At 43.9% G+C, this 13301-nt stretch overlaps 11 non-coding genes across 11 annotated transcripts; 8 read left to right on the forward strand and 3 right to left on the reverse strand.

Annotated features, from left to right (window-relative positions):
* Nucleotides 1–220: 220 nt before the first annotated feature.
* Nucleotides 221–293, forward strand: trnaa-ugc (transfer RNA alanine (anticodon UGC)). The gene has a single exon. It is a non-coding gene; the product is annotated as a tRNA-Ala (tRNA).
* A 647-nt stretch (nt 294–940) lies between these two features.
* Nucleotides 941–1026, forward strand: trnay-gua (transfer RNA tyrosine (anticodon GUA)). The gene is given in 2 exon segments: nt 941–977; nt 991–1026. It is a non-coding gene; the product is annotated as a tRNA-Tyr (tRNA).
* A 2069-nt stretch (nt 1027–3095) lies between these two features.
* On the reverse strand, nt 3096–3168 carry trnar-acg (transfer RNA arginine (anticodon ACG)). The gene has a single exon. It is a non-coding gene; the product is annotated as a tRNA-Arg (tRNA).
* Nucleotides 3169–3293: 125 nt separating this feature from the next.
* On the forward strand, nt 3294–3379 carry trnac-gca (transfer RNA cysteine (anticodon GCA)). Its single transcript is given in 2 exon segments — nt 3294–3330; nt 3344–3379. It is a non-coding gene; the product is annotated as a tRNA-Cys (tRNA).
* Nucleotides 3380–4483: 1104 nt separating this feature from the next.
* Nucleotides 4484–4563, forward strand: trnay-gua (transfer RNA tyrosine (anticodon GUA)). The gene is given in 2 exon segments: nt 4484–4520; nt 4528–4563. It is a non-coding gene; the product is annotated as a tRNA-Tyr (tRNA).
* Nucleotides 4564–5595: 1032 nt separating this feature from the next.
* On the reverse strand, nt 5596–5668 carry trnar-acg (transfer RNA arginine (anticodon ACG)). The gene has a single exon. It is a non-coding gene; the product is annotated as a tRNA-Arg (tRNA).
* Nucleotides 5669–6403: 735 nt separating this feature from the next.
* trnaa-ugc (transfer RNA alanine (anticodon UGC)) lies at nt 6404–6476 on the forward strand. Its single transcript has one exon. It is a non-coding gene; the product is annotated as a tRNA-Ala (tRNA).
* A 500-nt stretch (nt 6477–6976) lies between these two features.
* Nucleotides 6977–7062, forward strand: trnay-gua (transfer RNA tyrosine (anticodon GUA)). Its single transcript is given in 2 exon segments — nt 6977–7013; nt 7027–7062. It is a non-coding gene; the product is annotated as a tRNA-Tyr (tRNA).
* A 4422-nt stretch (nt 7063–11484) lies between these two features.
* On the forward strand, nt 11485–11557 carry trnaa-ugc (transfer RNA alanine (anticodon UGC)). The gene has a single exon. It is a non-coding gene; the product is annotated as a tRNA-Ala (tRNA).
* Nucleotides 11558–12049: 492 nt separating this feature from the next.
* On the forward strand, nt 12050–12135 carry trnay-gua (transfer RNA tyrosine (anticodon GUA)). Its single transcript is given in 2 exon segments — nt 12050–12086; nt 12100–12135. It is a non-coding gene; the product is annotated as a tRNA-Tyr (tRNA).
* A 765-nt stretch (nt 12136–12900) lies between these two features.
* trnar-acg (transfer RNA arginine (anticodon ACG)) lies at nt 12901–12973 on the reverse strand. The gene has a single exon. It is a non-coding gene; the product is annotated as a tRNA-Arg (tRNA).
* Between the last annotated feature and the right edge of the window lie 328 nt (nt 12974–13301).

The raw sequence follows: 13301 nt of genomic DNA on the forward strand, positions 1-13301 counted from the left end.
CGTTGAGAGGTAATCGGCTGAGGTATTAAACAGACATATGAATATCTGAAGAAGGGCCTCGACCTGAAAATTCGCCTATTTCCTTCGCTCCATAGATGCTGCCTCACCCACTGAGTTTCTCCAGCATTTTTGTCTGCCTGTGAATATCGATAAAGTTACTTGTAGAATTCCAGTGGCGATGTGAGGGTGAGTGAAGAAGATGGAGAATGGCAAAATTGCAGGGGAATTAGCTCAAATGGTAGAGCGCTCGCTTTGCATGCGAGAGGTAGCGGGATCGATGCCCGCATTCTCCATTGGATTTTGAATGCAGGGGCCATCCGGTCTCTTGCTTGATACATGTACATTCTGAGGTGCAGAAACGAAGAGAGAATGCGCATCATGTCAGGTTTTGCATCAGTGAAGAAATGATGGTCCACATTGATTTGAAAGATAAGACGAGATCAAGAGAAATAGCAAGTGCTCCTGATATCGTGTGTGAGGATTGAGGTGAGAACTATCTGCCTACGAGAATTGGGTGTGAATAAAGCAATGCCCGACCAGAAGGGTCCCCAGAAGGGAGTGTTAAGTTTTGACAAAATTCCAACATTTTCATGAAATACTTTGTGTATCAATGTTGTGGTCACTCCCTGGTATGAAAAAGTTGACCCTTGGGTTCATCTTAATTCATTCACCTCTCGCCTGGATAAGGGAGTGTTGCTACTTTGTACAAGGTGCCAGACATGAGACAGCGAAGGGCAACACATTAAAGGCAATGAAGGAAACCAGACAAGCTTCCTGACCCACCCCCCATCAGTCTGAAGAAGGGTTTCGGCCCGAAACGTCGCCTATTTTCTTCGCTCTATAGATGCTGCTGCACCCGCTGAGTTTCTCCAGCAATTTTGTGTACCTTCGATCTTCCAGCATCTGCAGTTCCTTCTTGAACAAGCTTGCTGGAGGCTTTCCTTCGATAGCTCAGTTGGAAGAGCAGAGGACTGTAGTGGAAACATGGTCATCCTTAGGTCGCTGGTTCAATTCCGGCTCTAAGGTGCTGCTCACCTTTTGTTACGCTCTGCACCATTTCCCGCACAGCCCAGCAGCGAAGACGAAATGAGCTGATCTCCATCTGACCTCTGGCAACTGACCACAAGGATTGCACCAGCATCAAATAGGTATGTTACAAACCTTACCTTCAGCGGCGCTGCAGTTCTGCCACTGCCCGTGTGCACGACTTTGGCGCCTTTGAGAGGGGGGCGGGTTTAAACTGCGATTTTTCTGCAGCCTAATCAAATCGATCTCTGTCAGGCTGTTTAGTTGCTAAAGAAAAATCTTCGACTGCCGTTTTATTACATTTATTAAGATTAGCGCTGGATAATTTAATTATTGTAGTAAAATTAAAATCATCTTCAAATGCCGTCAACGCCGACAACGGGACGGATCTGACGTAGGGGACAAGGCCAAGGTATGCCGTTTATTTTTTCATATAAACTTGCTTCTTAGGATGCCTTTAGTCAAAATTTCAGGTTGCGAAAATGTGATTATGTAAATATACGAACCGGCAGTATTTTCCTGCCGATATGGGGTTTAAATTCACTGCAACTGCAACGTTCCAAACCAGCGCGTTCCACAAAATCCCACTCGCAAGATGATTCAAATGGCCTTTAATTTACAGGAATTAAACACTAAATTCCTTCCATTTGGCCTATAAACTCATGACAATGAGATTTAAAATCATGCTTATATTGTGAATTCTTGTGTGAATGTTATTTGGACACTCAGGCTTTTTAAAAATGTTAATCTTTTCTTAAGAAATGGATAGATGTTTAGATCTAGTAATTGAATGTTGTAATTAGTTACAATTGGGTAACTAACTAATTATATGCTTTAATTTCAGGTCATCCAAGTAAGATTGTTTCATATTTGTTTCAGAATGCTTCAATCTATAATAACTGAAAATTTCATTCAGTTCACTTAATTTTTAAGAAAGATGGGCTTTTGACTGTCCTCGATCACAGCTTTTGTGTTAAGAATGGAAAAGCAATAGGGAACAAGATGCTAATTTCGGAGTATGAAAATGGCCATAACTTTTTTAATACTGAAGCTATGAAAGTGAATTAGGTGTCAACTTAAACTTCTTTTTATGCTTTATCTGATGGGATAAATTGCAGACTTGATTTTTAAAATCTCAAAATTTTGTAACATTGCTACATCAAACTTCTGAATATTCAAGGCTTGTCTAGCACAGCATGTACTTCAGAGTGCTATGCTGTTGAAATAGTAACACCAAGCACGGATTTGAATGGTCATGATACAGTAAGAATCTGGGACACTCTCCTTGAGTAGCGACTGTACATAATAACAGCTGACAAGCAAAGCATTAAGAAACCCTTCATCATGCCTGTGTGTGCAGTTTGCACAAGGGTTCTCTGCAGTTGCATCACCACACCAGCAGGGAGTGCTAAGTTCTGACACAATTCGAACATTTTCATAAAATTCTTTGGCTAATAGTGCTGTGGCCACTCCCTTGTATCAAAAAGTTGCCCCTTGGGTTCACCTTAATTCATTCAATTCTCGCCTGGATAAGGGAGTGATGCGATTTTGCATAATGTGTCACCATAATGTTTGGTGGAAGAGTAAGAGTTTACGTTGAGTGATAATACACTGAGGTATTGGACAGACATCTGAATATTGATAAAGTTACTTGCAGAACTGCAGTGGCGCTGTGGTGGATCGTGAAGAAGACGGAGAAGTGCAGGGGAATTAGCTCAAATGGTAGAGCGCTCGCTTAGCATGTGAGAGGTAGCGGGATCGATGCCCGCATTCTCCATTGGTCTTTTGGATGCAGGTGTTGTGCCGGTCTCTTGCTTGATACATGTACATGCTGAGCTGCAGAAATGAGGAGAGAAGGCGCATCATGTCAGGTTTTGCACCAGTGAAAGTTCACTTTGATTGGAAAAAGAAGAAAGCGAGAAATGGCACGTCCTCCTGATTTTGTATGTGAGGATTGAGGTGAAAACTAACAGCCGATGAGAATTGGGTGTGAATAAAGCAATGCCCGACCGGAAGGAAGGACGGGTGCCATGGAGAGGTCTTTCAAAACAATGTGCACAGCAAAACAACGAGCCAGGTAGGAGTCGAACCTACAATCTTCTGATTCGTAGTCAGACGCGTTATCCATTGCGCCACAGGCCCAAGCTATTGAGGGGAGTTTGTAGATGCAAGGGTGTTCATGCTACAGCAGGTACCCAGACAGTAGGCAGCGAAGGGCAAAATGTTAAAGACAAAGAAAGAAAACAGACAAGCTTGCTGGTGGCTTTCCTTCGATAGCTCAGTTGGTAGAGCGGAGGACTGCAGTGGAAACATGGTCATCCTTAGGTCGCTGGTTCAATTGTGGCTCGAAAGAGCTGCTCACCTTTTGTTGCGTTCAGCACCATTTCCCTCAAAGCCCAGCAGCGAGGATGGCAAGAGCTGGTCTATATGTGATCTCTGGCAACTGAGCACAAGGATTGCACCAGCATTGCACCAGCATCAAACCTCTGAATACTCAAGGCTTGTGTCGCACAGCATGTACTCCAGTGTGTGAAACTATTGTAATAGTAACACCAACCACAGATTTGATTGGTCATGAAGCAGTAAGAAACTTGCACACTCTCCCCTGATTTGCTCTCAGCTGGATAAGATAGTATGCTGGTATGCATAAAGTGTCAGCAAAATGTGTGGTGACACTTTATGTTGAGAGGTAATCGGCCGAGGTATTAAACGGACATATGAATATCTGAAGAAGGGTCTCGACCTGAAAATTCGCCTATTTCCTTCGCTCCATAGATGCTGCCTCACCCACTGAGTTTCTCCAGCATTTTTGTCTGCCTGTGAATACCGATAAAGTTACTTGTAGAATTCCAGTGGCGATGTGAGGGTGAGTGAAGAAGATGGAGAATGGCAAAATTGCAGGGGAATTAGCTCAAATGGTAGAGCGCTCGCTTTGCATGCGAGAGGTAACGGGATCGATGCCCGCATTCTCCATTGGATTTTGAATGCAGGGGCCATCCAGTCTCTTGCTTGATATTATGAGGTGCAGAAACGAAGAGAGAATGCGCATCCTGTCAGGTTTTGCATCAGTGAAGAAATGATGGTCCACATTGATTTGAAAGATAAGACGCGATAAAGAGAAATAGCAAGTGCTCCTGATATCGTGTGTGAGGATTGAGGTGAGAACTATCTGCCTACGAGAATTGGGTGTGAATAAAGCAATGCCCGACCAGAAGGGTCCCCAGAAGGGAGTGTTAAGTTTTGAAAAAATTCCAACATTTTCATGAAATACTTTGGGTATCAATGCTGTTGTCACTCCCTGGTATGAAAAAGTTGACCCTTGGGTTCATCTTAATTCATTCACCTCTCACCTAGATAAGGGAGTGATGCTACTTTGTACAACGTGCCAGACAGGAGACAGTGAACGGCAACATATTAAAGGCAATGAAGGAAAACAGACAAGCTTGCTGGTGGCTTACCTTCGATAGCTCAGTTGGTAGAACGGAGGACTGTAATGGAAACATCCTTAGGTCGCTGGTTCAATTCCGGCTCGAAGGAGCTGCTCACCTTCTGTTAAGTTCAGCACCATTTCCCGCACAGCCCAGCAGTGAAGACGGAACGAGCTGGTCTCCATCTAACCTCTGGCAACTGACCACAAGGATTGCAGCAGCATCAAACCTCTGAATATTCAAAGCTTGTCTAGCACAGCATGTACTTCAGAGCAGCTATGCTGTTGAAATAGTAACACCAAGCACAGATTTGAATGGTCATGATGCAGTAAGAATCTGGGATTTTCTCCTTGAGTAGCGACTGTACATAATAACAGCTGACAAGCAAAGCATTAAGAAACCCTTCATCATGCCTGCATGTGCACAAGGTGTCCACCTGTTTTCTGCAGTTGCATCACCACACCAGCAGGGAGTGCTAAGTTCTGACACAATTCCAACATTTTCATAAAATTATTTGGCTAATATTGTTGTGGCCACTCCCTTGTATGAGAAAGTTGCCCCTTGGGTTCACCTTAATTGATTAATTTCTCGCCTGGTTAAGGGAGTGATGCGATTTTGCATAATGTGTCACCGTAATGTTTGGTGGAAGAGTAAGAGTTTCCGTTGAGTGATAATACGCTGAGGTATTGGACAGACATCTGAATATTGATAAAGTTACTTGCAGAATTGCAGTTGCGCTGTGGTGGATCGTGAAGGAGACGGAGAAGTGCAGGGGAATTAGCTCAAATGGTAGAGCGCTCGCTTAGCATGTGAGAGGTAGCGGGATCGATGCCCGCATTCTCCATTGGTCTTTTGGATGCAGGTGTTGTGCCAGTCTCTTGCTTGATACATGTACATGCTGAGCTGCAGAAATGAGGAGAGAAGGCGCATCATGTCAGGTTTTGCATCAGTGAAGGTTCACTTTGATTGGAAAGAAGAGAAATGATAGCAAGAAATGGCACGTGCTCCTGATTTTGTATGTGTGGATTGAGGAGAAAACTAACTGCCGATGAGAATTGGGTGTGAATAAAGCAATGCCCGACCAGAAGGAAGGACTGATGCCATGGAGAGGTCTTTCAAAACAATGTGCACAGCAAGACAACGAACCAGGTAGGAGTCGAACCTACAATCTTCTGATTCGTAGTCAGACGCGTTATCCATTGCGCCACAGGCCCAAGCTATTGAGGGGAGTTTGCAGATGCAAGGGTGTTCATGCTGCAGCAGGTACCCAGACAGTAGGCAGCGAAGGGCAACATGTTATGACAAAGAAAGAAAACAGACAAGCTTGCTGGTGGCTTTCCTTCGATAGCTCAGTTGGTAGAGCGGAGGACTGTAGTGGAAACATGGTCATCCTTAGGTCGCTGGTTCAATTGTGACTCGAAAGAGCTGCTCACCTTTTGTTGCGTTCAGCACCATTTCCCTCAAAGCCCAGCAGCGAAGATGGCAAGAGCTGGTCTCCATGTGACCTCTGGCAACTGAGCACAAGCATCAAACCTCTGAATACTCAAGGCTTGTGTCGCACAGCATGTACTCCAGTGTGTGAAACTATTGTAATAGTAACACCAACCACAGATTTGATTGGTCATGAAGCAGTAAGAAACTTGCACACTCTCCCCTGATTTGCTCTCAGCTGGATAAGATAGTATGCTGGTATGCATAAAGTGTCAGCAAAATGTGTGGTGACACTTTACGTTGAGAGGTAATCGGCTGAGGTATTAAACGGACATATGAATATCTGAAGAAGGGTCTCGACCTGAAAATTCGCCTATTTCCTTCGCTCCATAGATGCTGCCTCACCCACTGAGTTTCTCCAGCATTTTTGTCTGCCTGTGAATACCGATAAAGTTACTTGTAGAATTCCAGTGGCGATGTGAGGGTGAGTGAAGAAGATGGAGAATGGCAAAATTGCAGGGGAATTAGCTCAAATGGTAGAGCGCTCGCTTTGCATGCGAGAGGTAGCGGGATCGATGCCCGCATTCTCCATTGGATTTTGAATGCAGGGGCCATCCGGTCTCTTGCTTGATATTATGAGGTGCAGAAACGAAGAGAGAATGCGCATCCTGTCAGGTTTTGCATCAGTGAAGAAATGATGGTCCACATTGATTTGAAAGATAAGACGAGATAAAGAGAAATAGCAAGTGCTCCTGATATCGTGTGTGAGGATTGAGGTGAGAACTATCTGCCTACGAGAATTGGGTGTGAATAAAGCAATGCCCGACCAGAAGGGTCCCCAGAAGGGAGTGTTAAGTTTTGACAAAATTCCAACATTTTCATGAAATACTTTGTGTATATTAAAGGCAATGAAGGAAACCAGGCAAGCTTCCTGACCCATCCCCCATCAGTCTGAAGAAGGGTTTCGGCCCGAAACGTCTCCTATTTTCTTCGCTCCATAGATGCTGCTGCACCCGCTGAGTTTCTCCAGCAATTTTGTGTACCTTCGATCTTCCAGCAGTTCCTCCTTGAACAAGCTTGCTGGTGGCTTACCTTCGATAGCTCAGTTGGAAGAGCGGAGGACTGTAGTGGAAACATGGTCATCCTTAGGTCGCTGGTTCAATTCCGGCTCTAAGGTGCTGCTCACCTTTTGTTACGCACTGCACCATTTCCCGCACAGCCCAGCAGCGAAGACGGAATGAGCTGATCTCCATCTGACCTCTGGCAACTGACCACAAGGATTGCACCAGCATCAAATAGGTATGTTACAAACCTCACCTTCAGCGGCGCTGCAGCTCTGCCACTGCCCGTGTGCACGACTTTGGCTCCTTTGAGAGGGGGGCGGGTTTAAAATGCGATTTTTCTGCAGCCTATTCAAATCGATCTCTGTCAGGCTGTTTAGTTGCTAAAGAAAAATCACTTCGACTGCCGTTTTATTAAATTTATTAAAATTAGCGCTGGATAATTGAATTGTTGTAGTAAAATTAAAATCATCTTCAAATGCCGTCAACGCCGACAACGGGACGGATCTGACGTAGGGGACAAGGCCAATGTATGCCGTTTATTTTTTCATATAAACTTGCTTCTTAGGGTGCCTTTAGTCAAAATTTCAGGTTGCGAAAATATGATTATGTAAATATACGAACCGGCAGTATTTTCCTGCCGATATGGGGTTTAAATTCACTGCAACTGGAACTGCAACTGCAACGTTCCAAACCAGCGCGTTCCACAAAATCCCACTCGCAAGATGATTCAAATGGCCTTTAATTTACAGGAATTAAACACTAAATTCCTTCCATTTGGCCTATAAACTCATGACAATGAGATTTAAAATCATGCTTATATTGTGAATTCTTGTGTGAATGTTATTTGGACACTCAGGCTTTTTAAAAAGTTAATCTTTTCTTAAGAAGTGGATAGATGTTTAGATCTAGTAATTGAATGTTGTAATTAGTTACAATTGGGTAACTAACTAATTATATGCTTTTAATTTCAGGTCATCCAAGTAAGATTGTTTCATATTTGTTTCAGAATGCTTCAATCTATACTAACTGAAAATTTCATTCAGTTCAATAAATTTTTAAGAAAGATGGGCTTTTGAAGAAAGGACTCGATCACAGCTTTTGTGTTAAGAATGGAAAAAGCAATGGGTTGATGCTTATTTCGGAGTATGAAAATGGCCATAACCTTTTTTAATACTGAAGCTCGAAAGTGACAAGGTGCAACTTAAACTTCATTTTCATGCTTTATCGATGGGATCCATTGCAGACTTGATTTTTAAAATCTCAAAAAGTAACATTGCTACATCAAACTTCTGAATATTCAAGGCTTGTCTAGCACAGCATGTACTTCAGAGTGCTATGCTGTTGAAATAGTAACACCAAGCACGGATTTGAATGGTCATGATACAGTAATAATCTGGGACACTCTCCTTGAGTAGCGACTGTACATAATAACAGCTGACAAGCAAAGCATTAAGATACCCTTCATCGTGCCTGTGTGTGCAGTTTGCACAAGGTTCTCTGCAGTTGCATCACCACACCAGCAGGGAGTGCTAAGTTCTGACACAATTCGAACATTTTCATAAAATTCATTGGCTAATAGTGCTGTGGCCAAAGATGGCAAGAGCTGGTCTCCATGTGATCTCTGGCAACTGAGCCCAAGGACTGCACCAGCATTGTACCAGCATCAAACCTCTGAATACTCAAGGCTTGTCTAGCACAGCATGTACTCCAGTGTGCGAAACTATTGTAATAGTAACACCAACCACAGATTTGATTGGTCATGAAGCAGTAAGAAACTTGCACATTCTCCCCTGCTTTGCTCTCAGCTGGATAAGATAGTATGCCGGTATGCATAAAGTGTCAGCAAAATGTGTGGTGACACTTTACGTTGAGAGGTAATCGGCTGAGGTATTAAACAGACATATGAATATCTGAAGAAGGGCCTCGACCTGAAAATTCGCCTATTTCCTTCGCTCCATAGATGCTGCCTCACCCACTGAGTTTCTCCAGCATTTTTGTCTGCCTGTGAATATCGATAAAGTTACTTACAGAATTCCAGTGGCGATGTGAGGGTGAGTGAAGAAGATGGAGAATGGCAAAATTGCAGGGGAATTAGCTCAAATGGTAGAGCGCTCGCTTTGCATGCGAGAGGTAACGGGATCGATGCCCGCATTCTCCATTGGATTTTGAATGCAGGGGCCATCCGGTCTCTTGCTTGATACATGTACATTCTGAGGTGCAGAAACGAAGAGAGAATGCCTATCCTGTCAGGTTTTGCATCAGTGAAGAAATGATGGTCCACATTGATTTGAAAGATGAGAGGAGATCAAGAGAAATAGCAAGTGCTCCTGATATCGTGTGTGAGGATTGAGGTGAGAACTATCTGCCTACGAGAATTGGGTGTGAATAAAGCAATGCCCGACCAGAAGGGTCCCCAGAAGGGAGTGTTAAGTTTTGACAAAATTCCAACATTTTCATGAAATACTTTGTGTATCAATGTTGTGGTCACTCCCTGGTATGAAAAAGTTGACCCTTGGGTTCATCTTAATTCATTCACCTCTCGCCTGGATAAGGGAGTGTTGCTACTTTGTACAAGGTGCCAGACATGAGACAGCGAAGGGCAACACATTAAAGGCAATGAAGGAAACCAGACAAGCTTCCTGACCCACCCCCCATCAGTCTGAAGAAGGGTTTTGGCCCGAAATGTCGCCTATTTTCTTCGCTCCATAGATGCTGCTGCACCCGCTGAGTTTCTCCAGCAATTTTGTGTACCTTCGATCTTCCAGCATCTGCAGTTCCTTCTTGAACAAGCTTGCTGGAGGCTTTCCTTCGATAGCTCAGTTGGAAGAGTAGAGGACTGTAACTGTAGCTTCCAAGTAAGATTGTTTCATATTTGTTTTCAGAATGCTTCAATCTATAATAACTGAAAATTTCATTCAGTTCACTTAATTTTTAAGAAAGATGGGCTTTTGACTGTCCTCGATCACAGCTTTTGTGTTAAGAATGGAAAAGCAATAGGGAACAAGATGCTAATTTTGGAGTATGAAAATGGCCATAACTTTTTTAATACTGAAGCTATGAAAGTGAATTAGGTGTCAACTTAAACTTCTTTTTATGCTTTATCTGATGGGATAAATTGCAGACTTGATTTTTAAAATCTCAAAATTTTGTAACATTGCTACATCAAACTTCTGAATGTTCAAGGCTTGTCTAGCACAGCATGTACTTCAGAGTGCTATGTTGTTGAAATAGTAACACCAAGCACGGATTTGAATGGTCATGATACAGTAAGAATCTGGGACACTCTCCTTGAGTAGCGACTGTACATAATAACAGCTGACAAGCAAAGCATTAAGAAACCCTTCATCATGCCTGTGTGTGCAGTTTGCACAAGGTGTTCTCTGCAGTTGCATCACCACACCAGCAGGGAGTGCTAAGTTCTGACACAATTCGAACATTTTCATAAAATTCTTTGGCTAATAGTGCTGTGGCCACTCCCTTGTATCAAAAAGTTGCCCCTTGGGTTCACCTTAATTCATTCAATTCTCGCCTGGATAAGGGAGTGATGCGATTTTGCATAATGTGTCACCATAATGTTTGGTGGAAGAGTAAGAGTTTACGTTGAGTGATAATACACTGAGGTATTGGACAGACATCTGAATATTGATAAAGTTACTTGCAGAACTGCAGTGGCGCTGTGGTGGATCGTGAAGAAGACGGAGAAGTGCAGGGGAATTAGCTCAAATGGTAGAGCGCTCGCTTAGCATGTGAGAGGTAGCGGGATCGATGCCCGCATTCTCCATTGGTCTTTTGGATGCAGGTGTTGTGCCGGTCTCTTGCTTGATACATGTACATGCTGAGCTGCAGAAATGAGGAGAGAAGGCGCATCATGTCAGGTTTTGCACCAGTGAAAGTTCACTTTGATTGGAAAGAGAAGAAATGATAGCGAGAAATGGCACGTCCTCCTGATTTTGTATGTGAGGATTGAGGTGAAAACTAACAGCCGATGAGAATTGGGTGTGAATAAAGCAATGCCCGACCGGAAGGAAGGACGGGTGCCATGGAGAGGTCTTTCAAAACAATGTGCACAGCAAAACAACTGAGCACAAGGACTGCACCAGCATTGTACCAGCATCAAACCTCTGAATACTCAAGGCTTGTCTAGCACAGCATGTACTCCAGTGTGCAAAACTATTGTAATAATAACACCAACCACAGATTTGATTGGTCATGAAGCAGTAAGAAACTTGCACACTCTCCCTTGATTTGCTCTCAGCTGGATAAGATAGTATGCTGGTATGCATAAAGTGTCAGCAAAATGTGTGGTGACACTTTATGTTGAGAGGTAATTGGCCGAGGTATTAAACGGACATATGAATATCTGAAGAAGGGTCTCGACCTGAAAATTCGCCTATTTCCTTCGCTCCATAGATGCTGCCTCACTCACTGAGTTTCTCCAGCATTTTTGTCTGCCTGTGAATACCGATAAAGTTACCTGTAGAATTCCAGTGGCGATGTGAGGGTGAGTGAAGAAGATGGAGAATGGCAAAATTGCAGGGGAATTAGCTCAAATGGTAGAGCGCTCGCTTTGCATGCGAGAGGTAGCGGGATCGATGCCCGCATTCTCCATTGGATTTTGAATGCAGGGGCCATCCGGTCTCTTGCTTGATTCATGTACATTCTGAAGTGCAGAAACGAAGAGAGAATGCGCATTATGTCAGGTATTGCATCAGTGAAGAAATGATGGTCCACATTGATTTGAAAGATAAGAGGAGATCAAGGGAAATAGCAAGTGCTCCTGATATCGTGTGTGAGGATTGAGGTGAGAACTATCTGCCTACGAGAATTGGGTGTGAATAAAGCAATGCCCGACCAGAAGGGTCCCCAGAAGGGAGTGTTAAGTTTTGACAAAATTCCAACATTTTCATGAAATACTTTGGGTATCAATGCTGTTGTCACTCCCTGGTATGAAAAAGCTGATCCTTGAGTTCATCTTAATTCATTCACCTCTCACCTGGATAAGGGAGTGATGCTACTTTGTACAACGTGTCAGACAGGAGACAGCGAAGGGCAACATATTAAAGGCAATGAAGGAAAACAGGCAAGCTTGCTGTAGGCTTTCCTTCGATAGCTCAGTTGGTAGAGCGGAGGACTGTAGTGGAAACATGGTCATCCTTAGGTCGCTGGTTCAATTCCGGCTCGAAGGAGTTACTCACCTTTTGTTAAGTTCAGCACCATTTCCCGCACAGCCCAACAGCGAAGACGGAACTAGCTGGTCTCCATCTGGCCTCTGGCAACTGACCACAAGGATTGCACCAGCATCAAACCTCTGAATATTCAAGGGTTGTCTAGCACAGCATGTACTTCAGAGTGCTATTGTGTTGAAATGGTAACACCACCTACAGATTTGCTGGTCATGATGTAGTAAGAATCTGGGACACTCCCCTTGAGTAGCGACTGTACATAATTAAAACCTTTCAGCTGACTGAGCAAAGCATTAAGAAACCCTTCATCAAGTTACTGTGTGCATTTGCGCAAGTGGCGATTTCTCTGCAGTGGTGAGTGAGCAGGGGAGTGCTAAATTCTGGAGACAATTCCAACATCTTGCAGGGGATTCTTGGCTAATATGCGGAATGTGTAGCCACTCCCTTAGCATGTGAGAGGTAAAGATCGATGCCCGCATTCTCCATTGTTTTGGATGCAGGTGTGTGCCAGTCTCTTGCTTGATACATGTACATGCTGAGCTGCAGAAATGAGGAGAGAAGGCGCATCATGTCAGGTTTTGCATCAGTGAACGTTCACTTTGATTGGAAAGAAGAGAAATGATTGCACGTGCTCCTGATTTTGTATGTGTGGATTGAGGAGAAAACTAACTGCCGATGAGAATTGGGTGTGAATAAAGCAATGCCCGACCAGAAGGAAGGACTGATGACATGGAGAGATCTTTCAAAACAATGTGCACAGCAAGACAATGAGCCAGGTAGGAGTCGAACCTACAATCTTCTGATTCGTAGTCAGACGCGTTATCCATTGCGCCACTGGCCCAAGCTATTGAGGGGAGTTTGCAGATGCAAGGGTGTTCATGCTACAGCAGGTACCCAGACAGTAGGCAGCGAAGGGCAACATGTTATGACAAAGAAAGAAAACAGACAAGCTTGCTGGTGGCTTTCCTTCGATAGCTCAGTTGGTAGAGCGGAGGACTGTAGTGGAAACATGGTCATCCTTAGGTCGCTGGTTCAATTGTGACTCGAAAGAGCTGCTCACCTTTTGTTGCGTTCAGCACCATTTCCCTCAAAGCCCAGCAGCGAAGATGGCAAGAGCTGGTCTCCATGTGACCTCTGGCAACTGAGCACAAGCATTCAAACCTCTAATA

This window comes from Leucoraja erinacea, chromosome 43 (genome assembly GCF_028641065.1).
Source record: "Leucoraja erinacea ecotype New England chromosome 43, Leri_hhj_1, whole genome shotgun sequence".
In the NCBI taxonomy this organism is placed as follows: domain Eukaryota; kingdom Metazoa; phylum Chordata; class Chondrichthyes; order Rajiformes; family Rajidae; genus Leucoraja; species Leucoraja erinaceus.